This window comes from Lithobates pipiens, unplaced genomic scaffold, assembly GCF_037356315.1.
Source record: "Lithobates pipiens isolate NorthernLeopardFrog02 unplaced genomic scaffold, aLitPip1_a1.2 Scaffold_19, whole genome shotgun sequence".
NCBI lineage: Eukaryota > Metazoa > Chordata > Amphibia > Anura > Ranidae > Lithobates > Lithobates pipiens.
Genome location: NW_027507764.1, coordinates 128,950,261 through 128,976,158, shown reverse-complemented (window position 1 = coordinate 128,976,158; position 25,898 = coordinate 128,950,261).

Sequence of the window (25,898 nt, the reverse complement as noted above, 5' to 3'; positions counted from 1 at the left end):
TAAATAGTTATTTTTGGCTCACCCCAGCCATTCTAACCCATACCGCTATGCATTGGACATTTTTCAGAATTTAGCTCTTTACCTCTTTTTGCTTTTACAAACAGATCCCACACTCAAGTCAAACATCAAGATCATACAGAAATAAACAAGAGAAGTTCAGTGGTCATATGTTCTGACTGATGTAGTAATCATGCATCTATCACCCCAGGGATCGCTATTTAGTCATTGATGCTGAATTCAGATTCCTTTTCGGACTATTACATCCAAAGAGGCCAACTCTGTTGTCATACTTAACCTGTGTAGGATCCTCTAAGTTTAAGGATTATGTTGTTTAAGCAAAATGAACAGTGATATAAAAAACACTTTAATAAAGGGGGAAAGGCAAGATTAAGAATTAATCATCATATACCCCATGGGAAGAAGGTCAGGAACAAATAAGTCCCAATCAGTAAATTGTAGACAAGGGATTGCAGTGCTCTCACAAAGGAAGCCTCCTGGATGTAAAAAACACTTAGACAATTGTAGAAGAGAGAAGAGCCTGAAACTCCATGTCCATATCAAATGTAAATACTTTTATTGGCACATGTTAAAAATACAAAAGCAGACGGGTTTCGGCACACTGCCAGTGATCAAGGTAGTGTGCCGAAACGCATCAGATTTGGTATTTTTAACATTTGCCAATAAAAGTATTTACATTTGATATGGACATGGAGTTGCCGGATCTTCTCTCTTCTACCAATCAGTAAATTGTATCCAGGAAACATACTAAAGCATCATCTTTTCACATGATTCATACTCCAATATGTGTAAGGTAAATGTGTAGTGCTAATGATGTATATTAGTCATAAAAACTTACCAAAACAAACTGGAGGTTATATGATCTAAGAATACAAAAATTGTCTCTCATAGAATAGAGCACATGAGAAAATATTTAACACAGTGAGTGTATAAGGAAAGATGAAATACAGTACGAATTCACAAAAAAATTGCATAGACTAAAAGTGAAGAATGATAGTAGCGTGAGTGGTCAAGTAATAATAAAGATGATCAATATAGGCATAATGTGTCATAAAGTGGTAATGAAACAAACATGCAAGTGACCATATAGAAGCGATATAAAGTAACAATAACAATTGTGGTTGCAATTGTACTACTGAGGATAAAGGTCTAAGACAGGGATATGCGATTAGCGGACCTCCAGCTGTTGCAAAACTACAAGTCCCATCATGCCTCTGGGTGTCATGCTTGTGGCTGTCAGAGTCTTGCTATGCCTCATGGGATTTGTAGTTCTGCAACAGCTGGAGGTCCACTAATTAAATATCCCTGGTCTAAGACATCAATACATTATACATATATAGCTGGAACAATAGGAGTCCATGAGATCATAACATCAGAGCAAACATGCAGAGTGGTATGAAGAGATGCTATTTGTAGTTTCAAATTAATATCAGACAGTCTCTCAAGTAGATGTGATCAGCAGTTGTAACTACACCTGGGAGTGCCCCCATCTTCTAGGGATGGGGTGGACCCACTCGCTGTACAGTGGTGAATCAAGGCATAGACCAGAAATGTAAAATAAGGCAGCGTACACACGGGCGGACTGTTCGCCCAACTTAGTCCGCTGAACAGTGTTTCAGCGGACAGTCCGCTCGTGTGTGGGCTTCAGCGGACTGTTTCAGCGGACAGTCTGACGAACAAAGTCTTACGGAATTTCCGTAAGACAGTCCGTTCAAACTTGGTTTTGTCCGTCCAAACTTGGTTTCAGCGGACAGTCCGCTCGTGCGTAGGCAAGTTGGACGGACTAAGTATCGCGCATGCTCAGAAAGGGTTTACACGGCCGAAGGTTGCATTGCAGTGTATAGGACGTCGTTTTTCTAGTCCCGTCGTACGTGCTGTACACGTCATCACGCACGTTTTCAGCGGACTGTTCGTTCATCGTGTGTGGTCAAGTCCGTTCATGCTAATTTTGAACGGACTGTTTGTCGGATTGTTTGACGAACTTAGTTGGGCGAACAGTCCGCCCGTGTGTACGCGGCCTCAGGCTCCAAGAGTGAAGTGTTCAGCTTTCTCCTGCGTAGGTCAATGGAAAATACAAAACGGCAATCACCATAGAAATGGATAGAACTCTAAGGGCGAAATACTCCGCCCTCTCATATGCTGATCAATAGGAGATCAAGGGCACGACTCACCAACTACGTTTCCTCCTTTTTGTAGTCAGCACCATTGTTAGGACATTCCGGTCTATGCCTGATTGATTCACCACCGTACGGTAACTTGAATAATAATAATAATAATGTGAAAGATGATGTTGTGCCGAGTAAATAGATACCTAAGATTTCATGCATTCGTGGAATGGCGACAAATTATGGTACCTAAAAATCTCTATAGGTGACACTTTAAATAAAATGAATGGTTACCAGGTTAGGAGGAGGTCTTGTTCTAGAATTATTGCTCCGACAATCACGGTGATATCTCACATGTGTGATTTGAACACTGTTTACTTATGCAGGTGCAACTTAAGTGTGCATTTGCTTTGCTGCGTGAGCTTGTGAGGACGAGGGTGGTTTTAAAAAAAAAATAAAAAATTTCTTATTTATTTATTTATTTATTTTTTACATTGTCCCTTTAAAAAAAAAAAAATGTGATCACTTATAGTCTTTATGGAAAGACCCCAAATCCCTCCTTTGCACTTCAAAGTATTCAGATCGGCAATAACAGCAATTCTGAATACAATTCTAAATACTGTCATTTTTTTTTTAAATCATTGCCATTAGCACCCGAGTAAACTGAAAGTGATGTAATGACGTCACTTCTGTGTGTACATATAGGAAACTGCAAGGAAGCCGTTTACGGCTTCCTTACAGTCTCACTCTAGCCAGCGAAAGTGCCAAATTGTGGCTCGGGTCTCCCGGTGGGACGGGAGACCCAGGAAGAGTGGTGGAAGGCGGCGGGAGGGGGATGTCCCTTCCCGTTCCTCCGGTATAACAGCTGAGTGGCTTTTAGCCATATCGGTTATTATACCTGAAGAGCCAACCGCGGACATAACCCCGGTATAACCCCTAAAGCCAAGGTCCCATATGTGCGTATGGTCGGCACATACAGCAGGGGGTCTGGTGTGTCTCCATTCACCGATTCAGGTCCGATTTCAGCACAAATTTTTGGCTGAAACAGACCAAAAAAATGCACAGGAGTCCTGTGCAATCTGCTCCATATAGAGCCGGTCACAATCTCCTACTATGTGAATTGGATGCAGGTGTCTCTGCATCCAATTCGCAATAGTGTGAACCCAGCCTGAGGCAACTGTTTAAATTATAGACTTTTATATCCTCTGGAGCTCTGCAAATACATACTGACCTCTTCCAACGTGCTTTCTTTAGATACCTCCAATTCCTACTTGTTCTAAGGGCACTTTCACACTGAGGCACTGCGGCGTCTGTGGTAAAGCATTGTTGTTTTTAGTGGCGATTTACTATCATTTTAGCGCCACTTTTCGGCCACTAACGGGACACTTTTAACCCTCGCTAGTGACCAAAAAAGGGTTAAAAGTGCCTGCAAATTGATTTCAATGGGCAGGGGCGTATATACACCGCTCTTAAAGCAACTTAAAGATTCTTCTTGCAGGACCTTTTGAAGCGTCCTGCCAGCGCACCGCTTCAGTGTGAAAGCCCTCTGGCTTTCACATTGGATTGACAGGAAATCGCTTTACAGGTGCTTTGCAGGCACTATTTTTAGCGCTATAGTGCCTGAAAAGCACCTCAGTGTGAAAGTAGCCTAATGTCGCGTACATACAACTGGACTTTCTGGCAGACTAGGTCCAACGGTCCTCCCAACAGACTTTCGGTCGAGTTCCGACGGACTTTCCGAACGAACGGACTTGGCCACACAAGAACGGACTAAATCCGTTCGAAAGTCTGTTCATTTTCAACATAACGACGTAAGACGGGACTAAAAAAGGAAGTTCAATAGCCAGTAGCCAATAGCTTCCCTTGCGTCATATTTAGTCCATCAGACCAGCATACAGAAGAATGGTTTTCCCGATAGGAATTGAGTCCGTCGGACAGATTTGAAACATGTTCTCTTTCTAGGTTCGTCTGATTTTTTTAATGAAAAACCATCGGATTAGCCCACACACGATTGGATTGTCCGATGGACTGATTCCGTCGGACCTAGTCTGCCGGAAAGTCCGAACATGTGTACGCGGCATAAGAGGTCTGACTTCTGCTGTGACCTCATAACCTACTTACTTACCTCACTTCTGTCCCTAGAAATCCCCAGCTAATATCAGTCTAATGTAATTTCCTAGCACCCCAATTTAAATAAAAGTTTGCAGGTACCCTGTATGACGTTGGCATAAACCAGAGGAGCAACAGTTGGGTGTTGGGTAGATCTGCCACCCAGTGAACAGCAAGCTGCCTATGGTGACCAGTTTCCTCAACAGGAAATGTTGCTGCTATAACAGTTAGCTTTCAGTCTTTTTTTAAAAGCTGGAAAACAGCTTAATTGTTCAAAAGCACCTTTACTTCATCTTCTACTTCAGCCAAACAACCAATACATTGCATTACTTTTGGAAAAAATAAGACGGACTAGTGGTCACATACCTCGGAACTTTACAGGTGTCTGTAACATTATAAATAGTAGTACCAGAATAGTGTATTTAAAAAAAAAATACAAATATAATTTTTATTTTAAATTACAGAAATATGTTGGTAAAAAAGACATACAGAGAAAATAACACAACTTCATAAAAACTCAGAATAATTTAATATTTTACCGCTTACTATCCCTTAGATGTGGTGTCTGCATTCATTTTCACTTTTCAGGCTAAGAGCATATTGAGTAAGTACAGAAACTACTAGTTCCATCAATTAATCATGTAATGTAATGGAGATGAACAAAAGGCAAACATGCTTGAAGACCAGCCTATTTGACACCCATAGCTGCCTTTATAGATATAGAGGAGAAACAAATGTTGGTATGAAGGGACAAAAAGTTTGATGTTCAAAGGATTACTAGGTGAAAATAAGTGCAAAAAAGAACAAAACAAATGTAACCAAATAAATATAAAGCGTGGTAACCTGAAGTAAAGTACAGTTTTATTTTGGGGTTTAGCTATGCTTTAATTGCCTTAACCAATTAGCTGGAATAGAAAAATGAAAGTACTAGAAAGAATGTAAAAATGCTGCTCAGGGCTTCTTTTAGGGATTGTCACATGTCCAAAGACCTAGGCATTTGTTTGAAGTGGGGGGTACCAGATTTCAGATTGCCCTCTTCCACTTTATCATCAATGAAGAAGTGAAAAGACTTACATTTTGAGCCTGTTTAAATAAAAAATAGCCAAGTTTGATTGTAAAATACCTATGAATTTCACAAAATTATCAATTACATAATACACATCTATTGCAGTGTATTATATTGCTGTGTTTATTGTAGTGTCAATTAATAATATCTGAACCACTAAAACTAAAATTACAACAATGCTACCTAGGAGCGATATTTTCATCATATTATACTATGCAGATTTGTTTGGTTCTCGTTTCATTTTTTGTAATTGACATTTTGGATAAACCAACTATTGTTGTTTATAGAGTGCATTCCAGGTAGTACGCATAGTACAGAGAACAATTGTGTGTATAACTCACCAGCCTTCATGTTTCTGTGTGCAGTTTCCAAACCTGTGTTTCTTCTCTGTTTCTGTTGGACAGGACAATTCAGCTCCAGACAGCTATTATCCTGACATTACTCTACTCTGGCGGGGTGTGCGCAGGGTAAGGGCAGTTCATAATTTTATTTATTTTCCTATGTCAAGCTGACAGGCTTACATCCAGATTCCACTATTGCCATGCCTCTGCAGTCTCATAAGACCACTTTATACGTTTGAAGCTGTTTCAGTCATACAATGTCCTTTTGAATTGCACAGTCACATTTTTGGATTAGTAACAATGTACGCTAGCTGTTGTCAGTGCTGTAAATCACAGAATGTTCACCTTTTTATTCCTGCTGAGTAGGAGTGTTTGAGTTCAGACAGATGCTGCTTGCAAGAACTACTACTGTCAACTGTTTCCAAGTCAAAAACAGAATTCATTTACAGTTCAGCAATTAATCATGAGCTGTAGTACACATTCACTTAACTTGTTCCTTTATTACTAAGGAAGCAGCCTTTCCATATTTTGAGGTTTAATTATTTTCCTCTAGCTGTAAAGAGTTGTTCCTTGTCCTCTGTGATGACCTTAACGTGAATAACCCTACACCAAATTCACTATATGTACCACATATGTAATTATACATGTTGATCATGTCTCCCCTTAACCCCTTAGCGCTGGATGCCGCCATCCCTTTAAGGGGTTTGCTATGCCGGGAGGCGGGGAGGGCTGGGCTTATGGCCACATGACCGTCGTGATTGGCAGTCACATTATCAGAAAACTTTACCTTGAGCCAGTCACTGTGCTGGAATCTTGGCACAGCACTGTTGGGACTAATGCGTGCAAATATGCGGCCACTTGGTGCAAACGCCCAGCTGCGGTGAAGCCTCATATTTGCATATGCTCAGTGTGAAGAGGTTAATCTCCTCTTCTCAAGAGAGAATAAATTCAGTTCCTCTAATCTTTCCTTGTAGCTGAGCTCCTTCATATAGAGATATGAAGGAGCTCAGCTACAAGGAAAGATTAGAGGAACTGAATTTATTCTCTCTTGAGAAGAGGAGATTAACCTCTTCACACTGAGCGTATGCAAATATGAGGCTTCACCGCAGCTGGGCGTTTGCACCAAGTGGCCGCATATTTGCACGCATTAGTCAGTTTGGTTGCCTCTCTGCACTTTCTCCAGTTTCCCAATATCCCGTTTGTGAACTGGTGCCCAAAACTAAGCTGCATATTCCAGATGAGGTCCTACTAAGGATTTGTACAGGGACTTTCATGTCAAAGATGATCCCACCAGTCAGATTTGTGCCATGTTTTCCATATGTATCATATTCTAACTAATGTCACTGAAAACTATCAAATGTTACCAATGTGTGCATTGTGCAAACATATTCAATACAGGGATTAAATCGGAAGTCATTTAACAAATATAACAAATACCATGAAATTTACTTTTGCAATTACAAAAAAAATAAAAAATTAGGGGCATATTTATATAGCAGTTAATCTGATATTCATAGTTTCATAGTTAGTAAGGTTGAATAAAGACACCAGTCCATCCAGTTCAACCCGAGTGTCTACAATTGTCCCCATCCCTGTACTTTACACACTCACATTGGTCCCTACCCACAATCCAAGGTCCCCATTCATATAGTAGGGCCAATTTTGGACAGAAACCAATTAACCTACCTGCATGTCTTTGGTTTGTTCACCAAACATTCACTGAACAAATGTGCCAGAAAGATTTTAGCCCCATACACACAATCAGATTTTCTGCTGATATTTGTCTTCAGATTTACCAAAACCATGTAGTGCAAGGGCCTGCCTGATTGCATTCAAATCGAAACTCCTAAGGTTTGACCTCATATTATATGGTTTTGGTAAATCTGAAGGTAAAAATCAGCAGAAAATCTGATAGTGTGTATGGGGCTTTACTTGCAGTGAATGTTTGGTGAATGTCAGATAAAATGCTTTATAAATGTGCCCCTAAATTTATTTTTTACAGAACTAGGATATTTATTGCATTTTAGATTATTATATTTGTCCTGTATGTTCTGTTGTTTTGTAAGCCCTGTAAAATGCATATTTGGATGTATTGTAATAATTGTATAATAGATACCTGGTATGAAGCTGGAGGGCTATTGACCAGAGTTTACAGTCAGTGGCAGTGTGTTTTCCTATTGTTATACAGTTATGTGTGAATGATTCATGTTTTTGTACTTTCTTTTAAAGCGGAACTAAAAACGGACCTTTCCAACAGTCCCTCTCTGGCACCAGCATCTTCTCCTATGTGCCGGTCTTCATCATCGGTCGGCGTGGGGTGACGTTACTACTGTGCATGCACAGGGTCAACTTATTCCAGCACACAGGGATCGGCCTGCAACTGTAAGCTGTGCATATGCATCTGAGCTTACAGCACTAGAGAAAACACTGAACAGGCAGATAGGGGCATTTTATTGCAGAAGAGACATTTTGGGGGTTATTTACGAAAGGCAAATCCACTTTGCACTGCAAGTGCACTTGAAAGTGCACTGAAAGTTCATTTGTAATTGCAGTTGCTGTAAATCTAAGGGATAGAGCTGAAATGAGTGGAAGCTCTGCTGATTATATTATCCAATCATGTGCAAGCTAAAATGCTGTTTTTATTTTCCTTGCATGTCCCCCTCGGATCTACAACGACTTTACTTCCAAGTGCACTTGCAGTGCAAAGTGGATTTTCCTTTAGTAAATAACCCCCTGAGTGTCTCTTCTGCAATAAACGCTTGCCTGCTCACTGTTTGCTACAGCAGAACTTCAGTTACGCTTTAATATTCTGTGTAAAATCTATTAAATGCTCACTGTTCGTGTTATTTTATCTTAGAACACAGAAGAGTCTTTGCACAGGTGGGCTGTTGACCCGAGCATACAAACAGTTTCAGTCTTCCCCTATTATCTTACAGGCATGTTTTATGCCTGTTTCTGTACTTTCATTTAATGTTTTACATAAAATTCACTCTACGATTGCTGTTCTGTTATGTTAATCTGAGAGAACAGAGAAGTGTTTATAAATGTGGGATGTTGACCTGAGTATACAGACAGTAGCAGTGTGTTTCCCTTTTGCCTTACAAGTATTCATCCAAGTGCGCTCCACCTCAATAAAGAATGAAAACTCCAGTGTCTCTGCTTTTCTGCCTTTAAGCCCACTTATGTGCAGCAGCAGATGTATGACTGATGACAGAATGGGTGTACATGGGATGAGTTGATTGGTACCTGAGAAGGAGTAAAGGAACACAGAGACCAAGAAAGGTGGCATAATTATTATTTGGTAAACCAGAAATAACAATTAACAGCAGGAAGGAGCTCTCTTACAGTTACAAACACTATGGTAACAGAGCCTCAATACTATAGGTAATCCAGGTATAACAACTCTTAACAATTCTAGCGGTACTTCAACTCAGTGTGTGTACTTGAGCGAGCACTAGGCTCGCTCAAGTATCAGAACAGCGTCTGATGAAGGGGGTGGCTGACACGCACTGCATCGGTGCAGCTGCCTTTAATAATCAGGTAAGCAGGTCCTCATCCCAATTCTCCAGATAGTGTAACCAGGTGTAAAGTCCCTGCACTTTCCCTCCTTGACAGGAACCTAAGTGCAAGTGCGCTAAGTGCACTGTCCCTAGTAAGCAGAGATCTTGTCCCTACACGATCCACTTTGCAAATGCAAGTCAATCGTAGTGGAACAGTGCTCTTTATTAGCATTGCCCTCACTAAGATGGCTGCAGAGGTCAACTAGAGCAGTAGCATACAATCAAACCATTAAGTATGGCTGCAGAGGTCAGTCAGGGAAGCAGCATCCAATTGGACCCCTAAAGATGGCTGAAGAGGTCAGCCAGGGCAGCAGCATCCGAATGGACCAAATGGTCCATCCTGCTTGTTCCTGAACTTGTGTTGCTCACTTGCTTGTGACCCGACCTTGCTTCCTGCCTGCTGTTACAGTACTTCTTCTGCTCACTTTATGGTGACCTTGGCCTGCCTCTGACTCTGCTCCTTGTTCCTGACTTTATACTCCTGCTGCTCGGTTATTGCTAACATCTACCTGTCTGACCACACACCTGAGATCCAGTATCTTCCGTCTGCCGGTTAGCCTTCTCCAGCTCTGCTTCTGCTTTCAAATCCCTTTTATCCTAAAACATTTAGTAAATGTTATTAATTAAACGTGCCATTATACAATGCAAAAGGGTTCGAATCTATGTTTGGTTTTAATGACATTGGCACTGACATCGGATACATTTCACTTTATTTTCTGACACCTGTCACACCTGTGTAGCAAGATATATAGATATATATATATATATATATATATATATATATATATATATATATATATATATAATACATTTTTAAGTTTACATACCCTGACAGAATTTATGATTTCTTGGCCATTTTTCAGAGTATATAGATTATAATACAAACATTTTTTTATTTTACTCATGGTTAGTGTTTGGCTGGAGCCATTTATTATCAATCAACTGTGTTTACTCTTTTTAAATCATAATGACAACCGAAACTACCCAAAATGACCCTGGTCAAAACTCGACATTCCCCAGTCCTTAATGCTGTGTATTGCCCCCTTTAACATCAATGGCAGCTTGAAGTCTTTTGTGGTATTTGTAGATGAGGCTCTTTATCTTCTCAATTGGTAAAGCTGCCCATTCCTCTTGGCAAAAAGCCTCCAATTCCTATAAATTCTTTGGCTGTCATGCATGAACTGCACGTTTGAGATCTCCCTAGACTAGCTCAATGATATTGAGGTCAGGAGACTGAGATGGCCACTCCAGAACCTTAACTTTATTCTGCTGTAGCCAATGACTGGTCAACTTGACCTTGTGTTTTGGTTTATTGTCCTGCTGGAATGTCCAAGTTCATCCCATGTGCAACTTCCTGGTTGATGAATGCAAATATTCCTCCAGTAATTTTTGATAACATATTGCATTCATCTTGTGAAAAAATATGTGTAGCGCTCAGACATGTAACTCCATAAATGGGAACATGAAAACAATGGTGAAAGAGAAGAAAGTTAAATAAATATAAAAGATTGCTCAAACAATGATAGTGCTCAATTAGTCCACACAGATTTGTGAAAAGACAAGGTGAACAGGATGCCTGTAGCCAATTAGGGCTCAGGGGGTTTAGTACACGCCCCACACTATATAAGGCCACCAGTGCGCCGGCCTTGCATAGTGTGTTGCGGCGGCTCATAGAGACAGATAGGCAGAGACAGTGTCTTCATTTCCTATGAACCTAATGCAATTACAGTCGGTGTATTGTGCCCCTTGCACAGTGTACACCTGAAGCTACCCCAATTGCTGGTGTTGTTCTGGTCCTATACCACAGGCAGCAGCAGCAGTTACAGTCTGTGTATTGTGCCCCCTGCACAGTAGTTGCTGGTGTTGTTCTGGTCCTTTACCACAGGCAGCTGTAGCAGTTACAGTCAGTGTATTGTGCCACCTGCACAGTGTACACCTGAAGCCACGTATCCACGTAGGAATGCACAAGCAGGGATTAAAGATGGCAGGATAAAAAATGGAAGGGAAAAAAAAGGAAAAACCTCCATGAACCTCCAGCCAATACCAATTTATTGGGCTTAAAAATTCTTACAACGGTTTGAAAGATACATAATAATATTGATCCAAAATACAATAAAATAAAATAAAGGCAATGTGGGAGTCACAAATGTGCAATACCGATGCGTTTCGACACAAGTGGTTTTCAACTGGGGCATCATCTTGCCATCAGTTTTGACCAAATTTCCTGTGCCTTTGTAGCTCACATATCCCCAAAACATCAGCAATCCACCTCTGTGTTTAACAGTTGGATTGGTGTACTTTTCATCACAGGCCTTGTTGACTCCTCTCCAAATGTAGCGTTTATGGTTTTGACCAAAAAGCTCAATTTTGGTCTCATCACACCAAATGACTTTGTGCCTGAAGGCTTGAGGCTTGTCTCTGTGCTGTTTGGCGTATTGTAAGCCGGATACTCTGGGCATTTGTGTAGTAATGGCGACTCCATTATGCAACCCATCTTTCTTCAAGTGCCTCCTTATTTTGCATCTTGAAAAAGCCACACCACATGTTTTCAGAGAGAACTAAGGGCAAGGACATGTAAGAGATAGTCAAAGCACAGTAAAATCAATCTGGGGATTTGGAGGAAATAGGTGGGGTGAATATGAGAGTATGAATTTGACTGACTTTTCCCTGAATCAGCACCATATTTCTCTACTTAAAAAGGGACTTTCCTTTTCACCTAAATCGACAATGATTGAGTTTGAGGTCTAGAAGGAAATTTGCCCCGTAAAGTAGTCTTTAGATATTGGCATAACAATCGCCAACCCAATAACACTGCTGAGATTCCAAATAACAAAGAATAGGAAGAGGCACTTGATGCTTTGGTTTCCTTATTACAGGAAAACATAGAATCTGACTCAGACACTGAACAACCAATAACTACGCAATCATTTCCTAGACCCTCCTATCTTCAAATGAAATCGGTCAACATGCCCCCTCTATCGAAGCATAAATGGATAAGTCTGTTTTTGGACCAGGTACAAAAAGATCTAGCTAGAGTTAACTGGGACTGGAGGGGAATAGACAATCTCACTAAAGAAGAAAGAATGGCACTAAGAGAATTGGAGGAGAAACCCAATTTAGTGATTAAAGGTAATGACAAGGGTGGTAATAGAGTCCTCCTATCAGAAACCCACTATGAACAGGAGGTGATGTGACAACTATCAGATACATAAACCTACCGGAAGTTGATGCTCAATCCCTTTGTAGCTATCGTTGGGGCACTGAACTACAAACTCCTATTTGCATATGAGGCTAGATTGATTACTAAAAAGGAATTTAGCTACCTCAAAGTTCAGGAATATAATATACCTACCTTTTATATTATTCCACAGCTACACAAATCATTGACCAATTCCCTGGATAGGCCCATAGTGTCCTCTATCAAGGGTCCACTTGAAAAACTGGGGAAATATACGGATGCTCTCATAAAGGAACTTGTTCTTGACCTGCCCTCCTATGTTCAGGAAACTAGAGATGTCCTGTGCAAATTGGAGGATGTTGTTGTTCCCAAAGGAACAATGCTCGTGGAAATTGAGGTGGAATCTCTATACATGTGAATCCCCCATGAATGAGGACTTAAAAGTGTACAACATTTTTTGGATAAGAAATTACCACTTTTGGGTGCACAAAACGAGTTCATTATGGAAATACTAGAATTTATGTTGGAGCAAAATTGTTTCTAGTTTTGGGGACGACATAACAGCAGCTCAGGGGGGCCTCTATGGGAGCCCCATGGTCACTCTCCTATTCCTGCCTCCATCTGGGCCTGTGGGAGGAGGAGGAGGTCTATCAGTCATCTCTGTACCTCAGCCACAGTCACCTGTGGCTGAGGTACATTGACGATGTGGTCATGATTTGGGGGGGTACTGACCTGCAGTTATTGGAGTTCATTGATGAACTCAATCCTAACAATGCGAACTTAAGGCTGATCTATTCTTGCCACCGTTAAACCTTACCATTTCTGGACCTTAATATCGGTATATAGGATGACCGTAACTTTACAAAAACTACCACAAAGAAAATGCGGTCAACATGCTTTAAGATTCCTCCAGTCACCACCCCTGTTCCCTTATTCAGGGAATACCCGTGGGTCAGTTTCTACGGATCAGGAGAAACTGCTCACTGGAAAATGATTTCTGTATTGAGGCTATGTAAATGTATAGCAGGTTCAAGGAAAGGGGGTATTCATCTAAAAGCATTAGGAGAGCCAAAAAGAGAGCCAGAGGAACTGATAGATGAGAATCCTTAGCACTACCAAACGAACCAAACAGGATACCCCGCAACAAGCTCCAATGAGAATCATCACTAAGTTTTGGGTCACAATGGGACCAGGTCAAGGGCATTCTTAACCATCATTGGCACATACTTTACAATCTTGGGCGAAATTGTAGGAGAAAGCCCTCTATTAACAGCATGCAGATCACTTAATCTGGGAGACATTCTTACACATTCTGAATATCAGAGATCATATAACAAGAATTGGTTAACTGACCTTCCACCTCTGAAAGGCATGTATCCCTGTGTGAAATGTACAATGTGTAAATACATGGATAAAACTGATGTGTTCGTGAGCTCTGATGGTCAAAAAAGCTTTGAAATCTTATCAACTGCTCAACTGCAGGATTCATTTACATACTAACCCGCCCATGTGGAAAAATGCATGTGGGTAAAACAAAGAGACAGTTGAAAACAAGAATCAGTGAGCACATTCAAAGAATAAATAAAAAGGATGATGAGCGCCTGTTGGTGCTACACTTTTTAAATTTTCATGGAGGGGCCCCAAGTGGACTTCATGCCAAGGACATCTACAAACTCAATTTGCTCCAAAGGAGAGGTGATTTTGATAGAATCCTATTCCAAAAAGAAAAAATGTGGATTTTTAATTTAAGATCTTTACAGCCCCAGGAATTGAACACTGAGTGCAATCTGTCTTTTTGGAATCTTAACATATTAAAGTAACAGGGCAAGAGTGGAATACTGCATTTCCTCTCTTCTTCCATAGTAGTTCACAAGACTACTGGTAATTTTCAGGATGTTTACTAAATAAGTACGTCTGTTGGACTCGGGCGGAGACTTCCCTCATATAATTTTACAATCCTTCTACTGTGCCAGAGCTATTTTTTACTTCTTATCATTGCCCCCTGGTCTGTTCAACTTGGTCAAATTCTTCTCGTAGAGACCAATGGCATGAATTCCTAATTAGTATAATTTCCTTGGCTACACCTTAAAACTGGGCAATATGTGAATCTTTGCTCATATGGATGTAACTATTTTCATCATATATTTTATTGCTTGTATATCCGTTTTTTGAAAATCTTTTAGCTGGATACGTTTTTTTTGTTTTGTTTTTTCCAGCTGATTTTATTGATTTTTATTGATTTTGTACAAGAAGATAAACAACAATAAGTAAAAATTTTCCACGGTTGGAATCACATTACATTAAACAAGATACAAACAAGGCCTTTATAGAACAGGATAGTCGACCAGGGCCTGGCACTTTCAATCTAAAGGACCTCACCTACTACTAAGGCGTTGGTACAGGATCTTGGGGAGAAGACCTTAGGCACCCCTATTGGGAGCAAACTGTGCCTGGAGGATTCCCCCTTCGATTACGAAGAAAGCTAGTGACCTCGTGGACGGTAGCTAATTGTTAACGATGAGCCAGCTAGCTCAGTGGAGAAGGCTAAATGTTAGACTATCATTCCAGATTCAAGCCTGGAAAAAGGCCATATGGAGTTGGAAAGTACATAAGAGGGAAGGAGATAGGAAGAGGAGGGTGAAAAGAGAGAGTCACAGAGAGAAGTACAGGAGAGAGAGATCCAGTCTTAACGGGAGGGGGCTGAGTGGTCGTCTCCAGCAGCTTCTGGTTGGGCCTGGAATCCTGGATGAAGAGGAACCCCCACATGAAGGGACTAGGGTTCCCAGATGGCTTTGAACATCAGGACTGGGTCTGTTAATATGCTGGCTAGTTTCTTCTGAGACATGATCCAGGAGATCTTATGTTTGGCTGCTGAGAGGGTTACCGTGGGTTGTTTCCACGCTTTAGCTATGGTCATCTTGGCCCCTAGCAGCATAAAATGTATTAGTTTGTGGTTTGCTTTGGGAATTCTAGGGAGATTGGAGTTCAGGAGAACTATAGCTGGGGTTCCCAAGAGCTGGTGAGTAGTCACAGTTTGATCAGGGTGAACATCCTGCTCCAGAATTACCTAATTCTAGGGCACTCCCACCAAGTATGGGCCATGGTGCCTGTGAGCTGGCAACAGAGAGGGCTCACTGTGGGGAAAAAGGAGGCCAACTTTGAGGGGGGGGGGGGGGGTGGTGAGGTACCATCTGGTCATGACCTTGATGCCGGATTCAACTAGGGAGATGTTTCTTACCCCCTTGAAAGCTCTGGAAAATGAGGACTACCACCTCTCAAGATCCCAATTAAGTTGGAGGTCATTTTACCATGCTAGCATGTATGAGGATTTGGAGGACGGGTGAGCAACGATTGGTAAATAATGGCGATTCCACCCCTCTGATCCCCAGCCTGTCCGCACCACATTTCATAAGATGTAAATTTGGGGGGATTGGTTTCCTCTTCTATAGCCTGTGGAGGAAGTGCTATATCTGTTGAAGCCTGTAGCGCTCTGAGGCTGGCATTTTCAAGTTCTGCAAACAGAATTTCTGGGTATCCGGGCCTGAGGGGGTGGAGAAGTGCCCAATGTGATACAGCCCCTTGTCCAGCCACCATTGAAAGGACTTGATGTCCTGACCAGGGGGAAAGTCTGGGTTGTGGAAAATATGTCCCAGGGGTCTACATTCTGAGAACAGGGATGCTACAGGTTGCATCTTGCCCCACAGAGACAGGGTTTGTGATAGGATAGGAGATAATATTGGGGGCGGTCCTTGGAGGGGGTCCATAGAAGGTAGTCTAAGGTATGTGTTGGGACAGCCTGTCTCTCAATGCTAACCCAGTCAGGTTTTTCAAACTTGGAGTGGATAATTTAGCTATTCTTGTTGCTTGGAAGTACCAAAGGAGATACTCAACCCACCCTGAGTCCTAGTTTGGAATAGAGTTTTTTGGGGAAGTCTGTGGACGATCCCCCCAGATAAGTTTAGTAACCTTGCTTTGGAAAGATTTTAGGTGATCCTTTCTAATGTTTATGGGGAGGGATCGGGAGTCCCCGTTTGTCCCAGTTTGTAAGGTCAGATGCAAGTTTCCGATACATAGGTGGGAAATTAGATGGATACAAGTGCTCAATTTTGGCCGTGAGATTGATCCCCAGATACCTTATGGAGGCAGCGCTTCACCCGAACTTGAATGAGCTTTGTAATGCTGAGACTACTTCTGGTTTGAGGGAGACATTAAGTGCTTGAGATTTGGAATCATTTACTTTGAGGCCTGAGACGATGGAAAATTTGTTCAGGAGTTTGCAAAGATTAGAGAGGGTTGTGGTCGGTGAGGTGGGAAACAGGAGAATGTCATCGTTGAACAAACCACATTTGTGAGTTTGTGGGCCACAGGTTACTCCTTGGATATTTGGTTTGTAGCATATTGCGATATGGAAATAGAAAAAATTAAGGGGGATAGGGGGCAGCCCTGTCTCGTACCCCTGGCTATATTAAGGGGCTGTCAGTGGAGTTCCTGAGGGCATATCATAGCCTTTGGGGAGGAATAGAGGGTGTGCATCACCCCTATGAAGCACTGGCTGAATCCCCAAATCCCTAAAAACGCAAAAATGTAAGGCCAGGTCACCGAGTCAAAAGCTTTGTGCAAGTCAAGAGAGAGCAACATTCCTTCCTTTTTGGGGCCATGATCCCAGCCGGATTGTAGAAAGGAAATTATATCTATAATTATATCTATTGCCTTTCTGACCTGATCCAGGCCCTGTCTGCCTGGTATAAACCCGACCTGGTCTTTGTTGATGTACCAACTGATGAAGGATGCTAGGCAATTGGTCAGGATTTTCGTCAGGATCTTAAGTTCGTTATTTATGAGGGAGATGGGTCTATAATTCCCAACTTCTTCTAAGTTTTTATCCGGTTTGGGTATAAGAGTTATATAGGCTGTATTGAGGTGGGGGCCTAAGGTTGTGCCCTGGGTCTTTGCATTGAAAAATGTTGCCATATATGGGGCCAGAGTATCGGCAAATGCCTTATAGTAAGGTACCGAAAGGCCGTCGGGACCAGGCGACATTCCCTTCTTAAGATCTTTAATAATTTCCAGGATTTATTCAGATGAGAAGGGGGCCTCTAGCGAGTTTTATGCTCAATAGATAGGGATGGTAGAGGAAGGTCCTTAAGGAAGACAAGAATTTCCGGGGGCTGAGCTATTGTGCTGGGAGTAGAAGTCCTGTAATGTTGTAAGTATTTTGTTTGGGTTGGCTGTGGGGGGCTGTCCTGCTGTCCTAATCTGGGGGGTGGTTTTTGCACGATAATATGGAGATAGTCTAGAGGCCAGCATGATGCCCATGTTATCTCTCTGAATGTAGAATTTTGCCCCAGTCCAACGAATGTGTTTCTCTGCTTTTGCCGTGAGGGCAAGGTTTAGCTCTAATCTCGCAGCGTCTAACTGTTCCATTGAAGTCTTAGTGGGGCATCGCTTGTGTTTGGGCTTTAGGGACTGAAAGGCCTTCTCTAGTTTCACTATGTCCAATTGTTGCTCCCTTTTAACCCGGGTAGCAATACTAATTAGTTTGCCTCTCACAGTCGCCTTGTGGGCAGCCCATAGGGTCTCTGGGGAGATATCATCCACATCATTTAGGGCAAAGTATTCCTAAAGAGTTATTCATTTCCTTAATTTTGGTGGGATCGCTGAAAAGCAATAAGTTAAGTCTCCAGTGTGTACCTGTTTGTCTTGTGAGGAGGTTGTGAAGGGTAAGGGTCACCAGGGAATGGTCAGACCAGTCTGTATCTTTGATGGACGAGGTCAGGGCGGTCGGGATGAGATTTGGAGAGACTAGGACATGGTCGTTCCTAGCGTATGTCTGGTGGGGCAGGAATAGTGGGTGTAGTCCCTTTTGGAGGGGTTCAGATGTCTACCAGAATAGAGGAGTTTAGCTATTTTAAGACTAGCTCTAGTGGGGAGGGTTAACTGAGCCCTAGGAGGTCTGGATCTGTCTAGGCCCTGGTCGAAGGTTACATTCGAGACCCCACCAAGGATGACTTTGCCTTCCAAGAGGGGGACAAGAGTTTTGAAGAGAGATTGAAATAATTGCATCTGAGCTGCATTGGGGGCATAGTATGACACCACGGAGTACAGGGTGCCCTCCATGGTGCCCTTGACCAGTATAAATCTACCCTCTGCTGTCATGGAGAATTTGCTAAGTTTTAAAAACAGGATTGCTACCCTCTTAGTTTTGTTCACCGTGTTTGCCAGATAGAATGTTTGGGACTTTGGCGTGTAGAAAATTAGGGCTGTATCGTATCGGGAAATGGGTCTCCTGGAGCATAACTATGTCCAGTTTGAGGGAATGATAGTAATGAAAAACTTTTGTTCTTTTCAGGGGGAGTTTAAACCCTGGACATTGTGTGTAGCTATCCTGACAGTGGATCCTGGGGGTTGAGGACTAGCCAAGGGGACAGAGGGGTGGAATGTTGTCATAGATATCTTCACTTACCCCCTGGCGTCTTTTACGGTCCCAAGTGGGTGCATGGGCATGGTAAGATACAAAGCGGTGCTGGTTCTGGTCCTGGCTCCTCCCTGGTGGATCAACTGTAAAAATTAGAAGAGTTAGAGAAATTAAGAAAGAGAGAAATAAGAAAAAAAATAGGGCAAAGCGTCTTCAAGGAAGACCTATTGGGTTTGTCATAAAACAGTTCTGCCAAACTCCTACCGAAAAAGATTGGTTACCCCAAAATGGGGGCCAACTACCCATCCCACAGGTACAGAAAACTGCAACTATGGGAGAGGTGGAGGCGCAAGTGGGTCACCCCGGACCCCGACTTCTGATGTAAATAAGAACTGTAAACAACTCACAACCCTAATTAACAGAACCCAGGGGCTGTGTGGGAACCAGGGCCCCCATGGAAGCATCTCTCCCCCTATATGGAGGGAGGGTCCCCCCGGGTGTCCCTGGGTGTCCAACGTCAGCCCCTGGTACCAAGATTTTTCCGTGTAGGGATTACTCCATATCTGAGGTTGTGTTGTCCTCTAGGTTTCGGAAACCTTCATCCCACGGACACCCCAGGACCCTTGCTTGAGAGAATGCAGGTAACCTCCAAAGGCGCTCTTTAGAGTTCTTGAAGTTTATGAGCATGGAGGAAGAAAGATACAAAATAGAACAATCAAAAATAGAATAATCATAAATAATTAAAAAACGGAGGAAATCCGATGGGCTAGACTTGATTGAGGGAAAGTCCACTCAGTGTCTAGACTTCTGCACTTACTGGTAATTAGCGACTGAGAAAGACTGGATAAGTAAAAACGGAATAGTTGTAACCGGTGTAGAGGGGGTAAAGTCAAAGGGCCAGTAGAGCCAGGAGCTTCGAGCTCCGTCAACAGGTGAAACCACCCTCAATGATGAGGGGAATGAAGGAGAGAAGGATGAATGTGAGACTTGATCGCTGTCTTATGGAGGTCTGCCGTCCTTCAATCATTTGTGCATGCCTTTGTTCTAGACTGGAGAGATCAGACTTGTAGGAGGAGGTCGCTTAGAAGAACTAGTGGATGCATTGGAGAAATCCATGGGGGCTTCCTGAGAGATGAGTTTGAAGTTAAGGAAGATCTTCTTGCCATCTGGCAAGTTTGAGAAGGAGTGCGTCTTGCCGTTCAAAGTGAACTTCACAGCAAACGGGAAAGCCCATCTGAATTTAATGTCCCGCTGTGAGAGGACCATCAGGAGTGGCTTAAGAGATCTCCACTTCTGGATTGTTGAAGGGGAGAGATCAGCGAATATTTGTACTTGGTGGCCCTGGCAGGTCACCTTTGCTAAATAACGTGATTGTCGCATGACGACTTCTTCCCCACATAAAAATGTGGCTTCACAACAATGTCCCTGGGGGATCTGTCCTTCTGGGGGGGGGGGGGGGGTCCCAGGGCTCTATGGGCTCTATCCAGCTCCAGGCAATGAGGGCGTATTGGGGTTTAGGGCCTTGATGAGGTCCTAAACTGCAGAGGTCATGTCAGTGACAGGCCACGTGGTCTGAAGTTGTATCTTCTAGACCTATTCTCCAAAACATAAATTCTGGAGAGGGCTGTATCAAGCAGTTCTTGTAGGAACTGAATGTGGTCTGAGTTTTGATTGGTTCTGGATACCGTGAAGTCCAATTTGTTTTCTATGGCCTCCATTCTGGATCCAAGATTCTGGAAATCTGATTTAAAGTCCCTAGTTATTTGAGCGGCCATGCTGGCCAGTCCCTTCTCCAGGAGGAGAGTCTGAGGAACGAGTCTGCAGGGGTTGTGGCAGGATCCCGGTATAGGTATCCCAGGGATGGGGTAGCAAGGAGGTGTGTGTGAGTAGGCCTGAGCGGGGACAGGGCAAAATCCTCCATGGTGCGGCCCAGCAGGGATTCCGTGGAGGCCGGTGAGGGGGCCGAGGGGGCTGGTTAACTCCCTGTGTCACCTGAGAGTAGGTGAGGGTGGCTGTGGCTAGGATTTGTCTCTTTTCCAGTGCCCCCTCTGTGTGGACCTCTTGTGGCTGAGGTGCCGTGGAGATGGTGGCCATCTTGGTACACCCTCCCCTTGCTGCCAATTCAAGATGAGGCCCGAGATCACACCGGGAAAGAGGGGTGGACATCCATGGGCATGCACAGGGGTCTCCAGAGCTCTGTGGTCCCCGTTATGGAGCTCGTGGCTGGCTGTGGAGGCTGCTGTGTGTAAGGATGGCCTGGGTGATGCGGAGCTCCTGGCTTACGTGGCCATCTTGGCGCTCCGGTGCATTCACACTCCAAGTTTGGGTTTTTAAAGCCATATTTCCTCTGTATAAATAACATGATTTACTAAGAAACAATGCCAATATGAATTTATCTGTATGTATATATGAACATTGCACTTAGAGATAGGGTTTTCCTCAGGTCGGTGTGTGTTTTAGTTTGTCAGAAGAAAGTGGGTGTGTGTGATGAGATCAGGATATACCAATTAGTGTAATATAAGGAGACTCCATCCCATAGTCACACATGCTCTGAAGAAATTTGAATCTCAAATGAAACGCATCAGCAGGACGCCACCACATTGTGTTCAATGATGATACAACTATCCTGCCATAAACTCTCCTCTCGGTGACACTCGGATGTCCAGCGGGATGTGGTAGATAGATGTAACGGAAGTAATTCCTTGACCTGAGCGGAGTTTGCAAAGTGAGACGCCAGTTACCAGATATCAAAAGCCAGGAATATGTACAGAACAGGTGTTCACATGCTCCATTTCCACCTACACAACTGGGATCTAGACTGTCTCCAGCACAGTTCAACTGCCTTAAATTTGGCGAGCGGTAAGCAAGATAAGTTTTATTTCATACCCAACTGAGATACTAACCCTCACTGTCCATTTCCCTCCTTCATCTGTGTTGCTTTGGCAGTAGAAGGTTATATACAGACACACCGGGTCTACAGCCTAATCTGTGATTTACAAATTGGGTGCCTATTTCAGTGATGGCGAACCTTGGAACTCCTGATGTTTTGAAACTACATTTCCCATGATGCTCCACTACACTGCAGAGTGCATGAGCATCATGGGAAATGTAGTTCCAAAACATCTGGGGTGCCAAGGTTTGCCTTCACTGGCCTATTTGATCCATCACTACCGTATCACTGTGAATATCTATTCCTAGCTTCCCTACCTGCATTTTCTATTATTAGGACTGTGCAGTGTTCACAACTTGCGATAATCCACGTGATTGATATTCACATCCAAGATAGCCCAGAAGTTAATTATACTGTTCTTTTATAGCCTCTGATTATAGCTGAAGCTGACTATATCATCTCAGTGGACTGTTTATACTGAGTTATCTTGCGAATTAGCCCATCCAGTGTTGCTACAATAAATTTCCACCTAGGTGAATTTTCTTTCCGGCTTAATAATCTACTTTATCAGACAGTATGGGAGTTGAGTGTTTGTGATAGCTACCTGTGCCGTGACAACTTTGTCTACTTTTAACTCTTTATTGTGGCGGAGGATACAATTTATGTTTTATGTTATTATGTGAATCTCTCTTAAAAATACAGTTTATATTTTTTTATATATATCCTCTGTTCCTTATTGAAGAATCTCTTTTTGGATGCTATTCCTTTTTTTGTTTGTATGCCGTCATTGATTCAGAGTAACACACTCCATTTATTACTTGGGATTGGTGTTGGTTTTTGTAAATAGGTAGAGAGACAGTATTCATTGAACTCCGCCTAGGCTATACTTACTCTAGGTGAGGCTCAAGTGACAGTTTTTATCTTTTTATTTAATGTTTTCAGAGAGTCCTGCATTCCACCTGAAGTTATTTGTGGGTTTTCCTTTGCATCCGAACAATTTTCCTGGAAGTTGTGGCTGAAATGTTAGTTGGTCTACCTGACCGTGGTTTGGTTTCAACAGAACCCCTCATTTTCCACTTATTGATTAGAGTTTGAACACTGCTGATTGGCATACTTAATTCCTTGGATATCTTTTTTTATCCCTTTCCTGTTTTATACAGTTCAACTACCCTTTCCCACAGATCCTTTGACAATTGTTTTGCTTTCCCCATGACTCAGAATCCAGAAACATCAGTGCAGCACTGGATGAAAGATGCAAGGGTCAGTCAGGAGTACAAATTACAAGCAAACAGATCACAGGTGAGGATGGTTACCTTTAATAGCCATTCAAACCCCTTTGTGTCAACTTGTGTGCATGTTATCAGGACACAATCATCAGGGTATGTAAACTTTTGATCAGGGTAGTTTCTGTTGTCATTATGATTTAAAAAGAGTAAACACAGTTGATTGATAATAAATGGCTTCAGCCAAACACTAACCGTGAGTGAAAGAAATGTTTTTGTGCTATCATTCATTTTCTCTGAAAAATGGTCAAGAAATCATAAATTCTGCCAGGGTATGTAAACTTATGAGCACAACTGTATATTTATATATATTATTTTTTTCTTAGATTTATTGTCAACATTTTACTTAAAAGTGGAACTGAACTTTAATAATCATACTGCAGACTAGCTAAAAGTTACTACGTAACCTGGAGGTGTAAGATTAAATGTTGTAGACAATGAACAGCATTAGACACTTCTGGCACCTGGGAATCTATCCTTGGACAGACATGACTTGGAAGATATGTCCGAAGATTTTACGCACACCTGCCTTAAATTACTTTTCGGCCCTACACAGTTTATATAAGAATTACAGAGTAATTCGTTTGCACTCCACGAGAATGCAAGATTTTTGACAGAAGGAAACTGACACATTTATTTATTAAATACCTCAACTGTATAGGCTTCTGCATGAAAAATAGATCAGTTTGGCCTAGTTTAGGAGCTTCAATACAACTGGATAAAATGCCGTAAATTATGACATACAGACAATAACTACCACAAAGTGGTGCTGTATGATTTTTCTGTACTCAATGAGGCTTAGGTTTTCTCCCCAGAATTTAGTAACAATAACTTGGCATGCTGTAAAATTTGAGTTCATTGTACTTTCTATATAATATATTTATATTTATTTATTTATTGTCTCAAGTACCACAAAGCGCAGTAGGAGACAGCAACTTATCAAATTTCAGTTTACCTTATTTAGATCTGTCAAAGATAATTGCTGATTGTTCAATATAGCTTTCAGCATTTTTCAATTTCTTTTTCACTTTTTGAATAAGCCTGCATGAAGAGAGGATCAGTTGCTAGGTTGTTAAAAAATCGAATGTCTCATTTTCGGAGACTCTGTCAAAGGCTGCAAATGTTATAGACCAAACAAGTTAGCATTAACTAAACTATACCTATCTGTCCAGCCAATGAGGGAAAACAATAAATAGAGTCATTTTTAAGGACAGGTGAAAACATGCAAGCTAGCATTTGATTGGCTGCATGGCAGACTAATTTTATTTATTCTAATAAACTCCAACACATATGAATTAATGTCCAAACTTCACATTGTAAGGATTGTCAAAAGTCCTAAATAATTCGGATGTCGTCCAACCACCCCAACATTCAGCATTTTCTACCTGAAAAAAAAGGCCTTTCCGAACAGCCCTTTCCTGGATTGAACGGGATCTGCTTAAAAAATGAACTTAACGCCAAAATATCTGAGAATTCCCGAGCTTTTAGTTGTGTTTTTAACCACTTCCCATCCCAGCCATTGTAATATGATGCCCACAGAGTGGCTCTCCTATCCTGGGTGGGTGTCATATGACGTCCTCGTCTTCCCAGCGTTGTAGGTGGCGCGCATGCACCATGTCAACCGAGAGCCGATGCGCTTGCCTGGCGACCGCAATTGCTTGTCACAGAGCAGGATTGTGGATCTGTATTTATAAACACACAGATCCACGTTCTGTCAGGGGAAAGGAGATCAATCTTGTGTTCCTAGTATATATCAGTCTCCTGCCCTAGTTAGTCCCATCCCCCCACAGTTGGTATCACTCCCTAGGTAAGAAATGTAACCCATTGATCGCACCCTAATGCTAACCCCTCTCCTGTCAGTGACATTTACATCGTAATCAGTGCATATTTATAGTGCTGATCGCTGATATATTGTCAATTGCCCCAAAATAGTGTCAAAAGTGTCTGATGTGTCCACTCCCGATAAAAATCGCAGATCACCACCATTACTAGTAAAAAAAAATGTCATAAATCAATAACCTTTTTTGTAGGCACTATAACATTTGTACAATCCAATCAATGTACAATATGCTTATTGCGATTTTATATGTAGAAGAATACATATCGGCCTAAACTGAGGAAAAAAAATGTATTTATTTTTCTAAATTGGGATATTTATTATATAAAATATTTAAAAAAGTAAAAAAAAACATTTTTTTTCAGAATTGTCTTGTTTTTTTTTGTTTATGGCGCAAAAAATAAAAACCGCAGAGGTGATCAAATACCACCACACATTTGTAGGGAAAAAAGTCATCAAAATTTAATTTGGGTACAAAGTTGCATGACTGCGCAATTGTCATTTAGATTTTACAAAGCTGAAAATTGGCCTGGGCAGAAAGAGGGTGAATATGCCCTGTATTGAAGTAGTTAAATAGAATTTTTTAAGCAGAACTATAAACTTCAAAAAAAGGCTAGGGGTGTAGGTTTTTCACAGAAAAACATGAGGACACAAGGTGCTTTGGGGTGGTGGGGGGGAACAAGCCCCCCTGTCCTAAAGCACCCCCCTCATGTTGAGGGCATGTGGCATCAGGAGGGGGGGTGCTCGCTCATCCCCCCCTATCTGGCCTGTCAGGCTGCATGCTCAGATAAGGGTCTAGTATGGATTTTGGGGGGGAACCCCACAGCGTTTTTCTTTTAGACTTTTTTTTCCTCTGAATTTTTCATTGCTGGCATTCTTTTGTTTACATTTCAGCTCCCAGCGGGGAAGACTGTTGACAGCTGATGACTCATCAGTTGTTAAGGATGCGGCGGCCGGCCTCCCGGGCCTGCTCCTTAACAACCAGCTATTCTTCACACAGAATTTGAATCGGTTGATCATTTTTCGACCGATCCAAATTGGAATCATTCCGAAAATTTGGAATTCGTATAAATTTATAAATGAAACAAAACGAAAC